A 10,414-nucleotide genomic window follows, 5' to 3' on the forward strand; every position below is an offset into this window, starting at 1 on the left:
GAACTAAATGCTTGCCTGGCAAGCACAAGGTCCTGATTTCAATCCCTGGTAGCACCAAAAAAACTCCACAAAAAACAACCAATTTGAAGACAATACTGTGCAATATAGCAAACACTGTTGAATTCCTATTTTTTTAGTGAAATTCTATATTGTTTATTATATCTGTCTATCTCTATCTATCTATCTAGATCAGATCAGACGTTCTGTTCTATTGGTCTGTGTGTCCATTTTCGAGCCAGTGCCATACTGGCTCAGCAACACTGACTTTGCAGTATAATTGAAATCAGGTGTCACGATGCCTCTAGCTCTGGTCTTTTCATTTAAGACTTCTTTGATTATTCTGGGGCTTTTGTGTTTCCAGTGAGTTTTAGAATTATTTTTTCCATCTCTGTGAAGAATGTTCTTAGAATTTTGATGGAGAAAGAATTGAATCTTTTAGGGATTGAATATCATTTAAAGAGATACATTTGGACATCAAGTTGATATAGGGTAGAATATGACAATTAAAGCTGGTTGTGTCAACTTGATCGGCTTAGGGACTTCCCAGGGGACTGGCAGAGCATGCTTCTGGGTGTATGAGGGTTATGGACTCAGAAACTTGGACTTACATTTGGATCCTTGCCTCTTCCTTTTTGGGGATTTCCCCATTCTTCTGCTTTCTGGAAGTCATGAAGCAAGGAGCTCTGTTCTGACACATCACAATGTTCCTGCCTTGGAGCCTGTGGGCCACAGACTGAGGCCCCCAGAGGACGTGAGCTGAACTTAGCTTCTCCTCTACATTGTGGGTGTTAAGTAAGAGTCCCAGCAATATGAAAGCTGACTGATACAACATACAAAGTGGAGCAGCTGAAAGAAAGAAAATCTGCATCATGCTCTGTGGAGTACAAGTATTTCTGCTTTGGTACAGCAAAGAATTTGTGTTGGGAAACAAAGAAAAGTAAAGCCATAGAGAGAGAAGTGAATCTATAGAGGTCCTTGGACATAACATGTAAATTAAAAGTTTACCTCTTGTTATGAAAAAAAAATAATCTACAGACTGCTTGATGCGGGTCCATGAACATGGGAGGTCTATCCATCTTCTAGTGCCTTCTCCATTTCCTGTCTTCAGTGTTTTGCAGTTTTCATTGTAGCGGTCTTCATTAGGATGATTTCTAGTATTTTGTTTTATTTTTGAAGCTACTGTGAGTGGGATTGTTTTCCGGATTATTGCACTCAGCTAGGTCATTATTGGTGTCTAGAAAAGCTATTGATGTCTTTAATGTTGATTTTAATATCTTGAAAAGTAGGCCATTTTTAGAGAAAAATTTTTATTTGTGATATACAATTTTTGTTGCTACAGGTTTGTAGTTCATAATGATACATTATGTATCTTAATTCATTTATTGCCCATTACTCTCCCATCTTTCCACCCTCCAGCTGTAGATCCCTTCTCTATTTCCTATTGTCTTCTTTTGCTCTTCTACTTTGAGTTTCTCGTATGGAGTTTCTCGTATAAGAGAATCTATGTGATAGTTAAGATTATGCGTCTGATTTATTTCACTCAACATCATGCTCTCAAGATTCATTTATTTTCCTACAGATGATGCAAGTTTATCCTTCTCTATGGATCATGGGTACTGACTCCATTGTGAATGAAAGCTGCAATTTTGATAGCCATTCATCTGTTGATGGACATATATGTTGTTTCCAAGATTTAGGTACTTTGTGATGTGCTGCTATAATTATGAGTATGTATACATCACTGTAGTATGATGTCTTTAACTGCTTTTGGAAGATATCTAGAAAGGGAATCTCAGGATCAAATGGAATTTCTACTTTTAGTTTTTTGAAGAATCTCCATCCTTATTTCCATAGTGTTTTTACTAGTTTACACTTAAAAATGTTCATCCTCTGCCACCACCCCACAGCCACACCAGCATTTGTTATTATTTGATTTCTTGATGATAGCCATTCTTTATGGAGTAAAATGAAGTTTTGGTGTTTTAATTTGCATTTTTCAAATGCTTAGAGGTCCTGAACATTTTTATGTCTATTGGCCATTTGTACTTCTTCTGAGAAGTGTCTACTCATTTCATTTGCCCATTTTTGATTGGGTTGTTTACGTCTGGGAAGTCTAATTTTTCTTAACCATTTATATATTCTAGATAGTAGTTTTCTCCCTGAGCAGAAACTGGAAAATCCCATCCCCCAATTTGTTGTTGTATCTTCATCTATTGGTTATTTCGTTTGTTGTGCAAGTTTATAATTTGATATAATTCCACTTGTTGATTCTTGATGTTATTTCTTGTATGACTGAGGTTTTGCTGAGAAAGTTCTCTCTATATCTTCAAGAGTTTTAAGTATTTTATCTTCCAGAAGATTGTTTCTGACTTTATAGGCAAGTCTTTGATCTATTTTAGTTTTATTGTTGTACTAATGACAGATATGTTCTAGAATAAATCTTCTGCATGTGGATAGCAAGTTTTCACAGAACCATTTGTTAAAGAGGCTCTCTTCCCCTAGAAAAGGCTTTTGGCCCCTTTGTCACAGATCAGATGACTGAGTGTGCTTGGCTTTGTTTCTGCTTCCTCTATTCTGGTCTATTGATTTTTACATCTCTCTTTGTGCCACAACCATGCCATTTTTTTATCACTATGGTTTTGTAATATAACTTGAAGTCTGAAATTGTGTTGCTTTCTGTTTAGCTTTTATTGCCCGGGATTGCTTTGCTCTTCTGGCCCCATATACATTTTAGGATTGTATTCTCTCAGCCTGTGAAGAAGGCTGTTCTTATTTTGATCGCAGTGACATTAATTTTATATATCAGTTTTAGCATTAAAGCCGTCAGCCCAGTACTGGCTCTGCCCATTGAGGAACACGGAATATCTCTCCATGGTATAATCACCTCTTCATTTTTGTTTTTCAGAGTACTGTAGTTTTAGTTATAAAATTCTTTTTATTCCTTGCTTGGGTTAATTCCTACAAGAGAGTAAGGAAAATCTACCTAACAGCCAGTAGGTGACACAAAGAGTATTAACCTAAGATTAATCAGAATCAGAGAAAGGACGGCATGCACGAGATAAAAATGTTTGCAGAAAACTTTCCACGTATAGGGAAAGAATTGAAGATACAGGTAAGTGTGGCATATAGAACCCCAGGTAACCATGATTAGAAAAGAGTTTCTCTGTGATGCATCTTAGTTATAATCTCCAAGATCCAACATAAAGACAAACTCTTATGATACATTAGGAAAAACAACTCACTTATAAAGGTAAACTCATTAGACTCACAGTAGACTTCTCAATGCAAAAATTGAGAATTTTTATGGCTATTTTTATGAATTTTAATGGCCAGGAGAGTTTGGAGCAGAATGTTTCAACTCCTAAAAAACAGAAAGCAAAAACAACTTCTGATCAGATAAATATATCCTGTCAAGCTATCTTTAAAAATTGATGGAGAAATAAGGACACTGCATGGCAAAGAGTCTTAAGGAATTCATGATCACTAAATCAGTATACTAAAAGATTCTTAAGGATATCCTAGGTGGAGATAACAAAGGAAATAATGTCTAAATGTCCAGTGAAATTAATACAGATAGCAGGATAAGCAGTTGAACAAAAGGGAAAAATGAAATTGACAGCTGAAAAATAATGCGATGATAGGAATAAGTCATAACCTTTTTGTAATATCTTTCAACATAAAGAGCCTCAGCTCCCCAGTAAAGAGACAAAGATTGAAAGAATGGACCAAATCACAACACCTATTTGCATGCTGTGTGCAAGAGATACATGTATTCCAAATAAAAGGAATTCATAGACTAAAAATCAATGGGTCGGAAATAATATTCCATGCATCAGCACAGCAAAAGCAAGCAATGTTATCTAACTTAATTTCATACAAAGTGGGATTCAATATAAAATTGACAAAAACAGAGGCAGAGGTCAGTATATATTAAGGAAACAATTCAAGCCTTTTATGACAGTCCTCTTCCAGTTGCTACCTTTTTTCATTTGGTATCATAACTTGTTTTATCTGGTTACTAATCATCTTAATCTCTTTTATGTCTAAACCCTGCTGCCACTTCTCAGACTGAATCTCTAAATCATTTGATTTATTATTTTTTTGCAATACCTACTTAATTCTTTATTTCTCCCTTATATCTATTTCTACCTCCACTTCACGTCCTTTGACTCTTCAGTGTTTTACTGTCAGGCAATCTATTTGGTAGAATAGTGCAATGCAACCAACTTCATAGGTCAAAGATCAAATTTCAGGAACTTCATACAGGTCAGCCTAATGACATTATTTCAGATTTTCCTCTTCCCATGGAGGTAATAGACATCCTCTTGAATAATGTGAAGAGAATGATCTAGAGATGTAGAAAAGAAACCCCCTGCTTCTGAGAGAAATCTTTACATAGCAGTTTTTAGTTCACTAAATAACTCACCTGCAATACTAAGTCTTTTAAGATCTGGTAATTTTTCTTTGCTTATTCTTTATCAGTTATAACTTATTTGTCTCACAATTTGCAATAGCTTTCTCCTAAGATTGCATCAGTTCCTATTCAAATTAATTCCTGACAAAGAGAAATGTGGAAAAATGCATTCCTTCTAGTTTTTGTTTTGTTTGGTTCTGTTGCACCAGAGTTTGGGTAGTAACACTGCATTTACAACTTTGCTGAGAACTTTCTTCCCCTCATCAGCTTCTTCCTTGGTGGATGTCAGTCCCAAGAAGGCCCAAGGTCCTTTACAAGGCCGAGCCATGTCTGTTGATGCTTGGCTTCTGACTCCTCTTGCCTTTGATCCTGGCCTTGGGAATGTAGGTGTTGTTGGATCTGACCAGAGCTGTACCTTCAAAGGGAGCTTAAGAATTGGTTGCTGAGCCTCAAACTTGGCTCCTTACTCTCCACTCGAGTTTATTTTGGCTTCTTTATGTGAGACCACAGGGACCCTCAGAATTCTCTGGTGAGAAAGAATTGTCTGGGCTTTCATAGCTACTCTGATAGAGGTTGTATAGAATGTGCAGAATATTTTATGCTCCTAGTGCTCATGTACCCATTGTATATCTTTGGGTTTATTATTATCCTAAGCGATCTCTCATTTCCATCTCCATAGAAAATAATCAGTACTAGCCTGCACATCGTGCCCCTCCAAGTTCACCTGGGCACCAAATATTTGCCCATCTCAGTCCTCCCTCACTGGGTCCCTGAGTAGAGAGAGTGTGTTGAGGAGTGCTGAGGTGAGCAGGGTCTGGTGAAGTTCTGATGTTCCCAACTATGTCCCAGACTGTCTCTTTTGTTCTCTGCTTATGGGATTTAGGCATAGTGGTATCTACTGGGAGATTAAGTGAGAAGCAAGATAAATGAGAGAGTTGATGGGATGATGTCCACTTTGCTGGCATTCCCATATTTTCTGTTTGCCCTTGGAGCATAACAAAGGGTCCTGCAATCATACCCCTTACTTTTCTACTATAATTTGTTACATTAGCAGACTACGTGGTGATTGTGTATCTCATTACCTTTCCATGAGGGATACAGGAAGCCATCTTTGTGTTTACGCACTTGGCTCAATGAAAGGCAAGGTGTGTGCATGTGTGCAAAAGTGTCAAACCAGGATTTACATCCATGTTATGCTCTGTGGAACAGTGTTCGCAAGTTTGCCTGAACATCACAGAAGGTATCACACAACCACATCACTTTAGTATTTGCTTTAAAAAAGTTTTCTTTTGACTTTTCTGGTAGAAGGAGCCCAAATCAGTACAATGGCACATACAAAACCAGATTTGCAAGTTTTGGAGGAGGTCAAAAGTGAATCATCAGATTACTCACGGAAGGATGATGAAAATGATCCATTATGGTAAAATAAAGATGTTTTCATAACAGAATAGTGGTGTGGGTATGTGAGGATGATGAATTTAATGATCATGTGAGCCAGAGTTCCTGTGATGGTGAAATGGATCAGAAATGGAGTGATGTAGACACAGGGAATGTAGTCCTCCTTGGCTCAGATGATTAAGAAAACAGCCATGTGAATACATATTTGACTAGTCACAAGGCTGCAAAATGGTCATGAACCAAATGAAGTGATCCAATGTTAGAACTAGGTCTGAAAATATAGTGAGAGATTTGGCGAGAGTGAAATGTATTGGAAATGTATTGGAAATGTATTCGAAATGTATTGGAAAGAGTGCTACCAATGCTATTCGATGTTAGAAATTGTAACAGAACAAATGCTACTAGATGCTGTGAAATACACAATGGCTGAAATAAAATTAAAATGTTCTGTATATACCAGTCATCATATTAAAAATGTATTCATTATGATACCTTACTATCTGAACTGAAAGCATTCATAGTTCTGCTGTACTTGGCAGGGATTTCTCATGGTAGTTGCAGGAATGTAAAATGCTTATTGAAGAACAATGGGACAAAATATTACAAAAAATTATGTCTTATAGATGTGAAGATTTTTTTATGCTCAATTTTGAAATTTATCCAGGAACTCAGCCTCGAGGTCCTTATTCATATAGTAATGCACTGAATGATGTTGTGTGCAGACTTGTTGCTCCCATCTCCCAAACTAATTGGAATGTGACATTTGACAGTTGATTTACTGGTTTCCAATTGATGCTACATTTGCTAACAAGCACAAGTGGACCAGTGTGGGAACTATATTCAGGAACAAAGCAGAAATTCCAAGTGAAATGTTGGAAGTTCAAAACCGAGAATTGTGCAATACCATCTTCAGATTTTAGTACGATTTATTTTGGCCTTGTGTATGGCAAGGAAAAAGAAACTGTACTGCTGATGTTAGCACTGCACAGTGATGGAAATATTGATAGGGAAACTTTACAAAATGGAATTCTGGGATGGAAACTTTCTACAACAAAACCAAAAGGGAAGTAGATGCTGATCAGTTTTGTGACAACTATGATGTCACTTGAAACACAAAGCATTGCCAAAAAGTTGTGCTTTGTTCTATCCTAACCATGTGTGGTATGAATAGTTTCATATTTACAAAGAAAAGAACAGACAGTGAAAAATATCATGAAGAAATTTTCTTAGAGGGTTGGGACTGGCACTCATAAGAGATCATTTGCTGCAGAGGAAAACCAAAATATTTTTGGCCAAGGAACTACACACACACAAAATAGATCACATTTGTGAGCTGCAGGGTAAACAGGCAGGTGCAGCATCCCAAAGACCTATGATGACAACAGGAATACCAAAAAGAAGTCAAGATTTCCCTACAAGAAGGGACAGAAAAATAAAACATGATATTAGTGTAGGCCACATTTGTACATGGGATATGATATTTTCATATTAAGACTGCCTTGAGTATGACAAATGAAGCAAAGACTATTTTTGTTGTAGAGTACTACTGGTATTTTCATTGTAGTTCACATAGATGTTTATTTCTAATGTTATCTTTTAGGTTTTATAAGCAAGCAAGTGCACAGCTGATGTGAAATGTTTCTGTTTATTCCAAATGCACAGTGCATATTAAGAATTTAATGCTTTATTTTACTGATATTTTATGTTCCTGTTGACTACACATTGCATAATATAATAACCTCCTGACAAAAGAATAAGACCATCATATGTCAAGTATATCCTACAAAAAGGCCAGGAAAGCAAAATGTATGTGCTGTCAGTGTAAGCAACACATGTGTATGGAACATACTATTGTCATGTGTGAAGACTGGCTTAGGTATGATAATTAAAGGTTTTTTAAGAGGGTTATTGATATTTTCACGGTATTTCACATAGGAGTTTATTTCTGTTCATTTTTAGACTTTGTACCTCAGAAACTATTCGATGTTGAAAAAATTTTGATGCTTTTTTATGAACACTCGATAAATATTAAAAATTTAATACTTTATGGTTAAGCACTTGTGGTTTAATAAAAGAAAATTCAGAAAATTAAGATTAGTAATTGATCAATAGAAACATTCTGAAGAATAAACATGGGTGTGACACACCCATGGTTATGCAACTTTATGCTTAAAAGTGTGTTAGGTTCCTTAAACATCCTACATCAAGTAAACTTTAATATCATAGTGTGACAGAGATGTCATATATGTTTCATGACATCTCTTATTTTGGCACTTCCAATTCCCCATGGAGTAGTCAACGATTGCCTTAGTCTAAAAGCCATAGGATTTTTTTGTCTTCCTTTCCCTCAGAACCTCAGGTAGAGAGGCTTTCTTGCAGGAAGCTCCTGACCTTTAACCCAAATTTGGCTTCCTAGATAAGCATTGCTTTGAAAACTTTCATCTGCTTTATAATAGTTAATTTTGGAACTGGGGAGATGGCTCGGTGGAATAAGTGCTTCCCTGGCAAGCACAAGGGCCTGAGTTCAATGCCCGGTTCCACAAAACAAAACAAAACAAAACACCCCAAAATATAATAGTTAATTTTTACATATCAACTTAATTGGGCTACAAAGTGCCTAGATATTTAGCAAGACATTCTTTTTTTTTTTTTCCAGTACCAGGGATAAAACTCAGGTCCTTGCACTTGCCAGGCAGGCACTTAAGCAGCTGAGCTATCTCTCTGACCCTTAGCAAGACATTCTGAGTGTGTCTGCGAGTATGTTTTGGGATAAGATTATCATTTAAGCAGATTCTGAGGAAAGTAGATTGTCCTCCCTAGATGTGGGTGAGGGTAGGTCTAGTGAGAATTTAAAGCCTGTCCCTCTCTATGAAGGAGAAAACTACTTCCCCTTGTCTGCCTATGGACTTGGACTAGACTTTTCCTGTCTTCTAAATCAAACAGAAGCATCAGCAGTTTCTGGGTCTTAAGTATACTGGCCTTTGGAAGAGCTACACCATTGATTCCCTGGGTCTCTGGCTTTCTGACTAATTCTACAGGCCTTAGAACTTGTTGGTATCTAACCAGTGAGTTAGTCACTTACAATAACTGAGTACATGTCTTTCCATCCTTCAGGGCTGGTTTCTCTGAGAACCTAATGCTCTACAGCATACAGAATTCCCTGAAGATTCTTCTCCAATTGCTTATTTTTCAATGCTGTTATAGTATTATTGTTTTGTAGCACCTTGCTCATTCTTAGGAGCTTCTAGGAAGGAGATAAGATAGACATGCAAGCACATCTCCATCCTGAAATCCAAAGACTGTGAAAGCATTTATTTAAGATAAGGCCTCTCTGCAATGCAGGCTGGCCTTTCACTCACTTATGTGGCGCAGGCTGGGGACTTGAACTCATGGTCATCCTCCTGCCTCAGCCTCCCAAGTGCTGTGATTCCAGGTGTGTGCCACAATGCCCAGCTAAAGTATTTGAAAGATTTTAATGCTGTAAATAATCTTCCGCATTTTTCTCTGTAATGTCTCCTCCTCCATAGCACCACAGCCCACTTCCGACTCATTCTTTCCTCCTAAGAAATGACACATTTTCTCTTTCTCCCCTCTCATTGCAAGCTGTACTCTAAGTCTTTTAGAAAAAGTCGCCTCCATTCCTGTGCTTTTTGGTGGTGAAATGCCAGCCATGTCTCTCCTCGGAGCCTGTCATTTTCCTTTTTATTCCACTCACTGACCCTGTAAATGGCATTTGATGCACAAGAACTGGAACAGTCATTAGCTTAAAGTAGCTTTTTTTTTTGAAAGAAAATCTCTCACAGCTCTGAATCATGTTTTTAAAAAGAAAATCACCCTCCAGTAACCTTCCTCAGTGTCCATAGATGGCCCTGCGGGGTTCTGATTGAGTAGCAAAGTAGGAGGAGTCTGAGAAGCACACCTTTGCATGGTTAGGTGAATGACTGAAAGTACCCGCCACCCCAGCGAAGGCTCCCAGAACGACTATTTTTTTCTTGTTCTTTTAAAGACAATCTTAATATTTCCTCTGGAATTTCTAGACCTGAGCTTCTATATATTTTCTCTTCTTTCTTTTTAAGCAGAATTCCTGGAGGAACCCAACACGGAGGAATGTCCACTTGAAGTTCCACGTGCTGGATTGTATTGGGTTGTACCCAGAGCACTTCTGACCGAACGCAGCAACTGGGCTGGGTTCTTCATTGTTTGTTTCTTGGTTCCTCAATTTTTTTTCCTTCTACAGAGAAACAGAGACACATTCTGAGGGCCCTTTTCATTATTTTCTCCTTTCAATTCATGGAATATTACTGGTTTCTATTGGTAAAAAGAGCAAAAGCAAACCCATGGCCCATTTGAGAAAAGTGCATTTTAGGTTACTTTGCATTCTCTTCATCAAGAGCATATGGTCAGGCATTCTCTCTTGAGGCCCCAGGTCTCATATGATCATTCCAGCTGCCAGCACACCAGTCATCAGGAAGTGGGCAGCTGGCCTAAGAAGATGATCCAGTTTATATTCATGATCTCAGGGATCTCCTCAATGGATGTATCCAGTGTGCAAATGTAATTGGATATATATGAGCATATATAATTCCCAGCGCGCTCGCTCGC

The sequence above is a fragment of the Octodon degus genome, unplaced genomic scaffold (genome assembly GCF_000260255.1).
Source record: "Octodon degus isolate 3935 unplaced genomic scaffold, OctDeg1.0 scaffold00002, whole genome shotgun sequence".
In the NCBI taxonomy this organism is placed as follows: Eukaryota; Metazoa; Chordata; class Mammalia; order Rodentia; family Octodontidae; genus Octodon; species Octodon degus.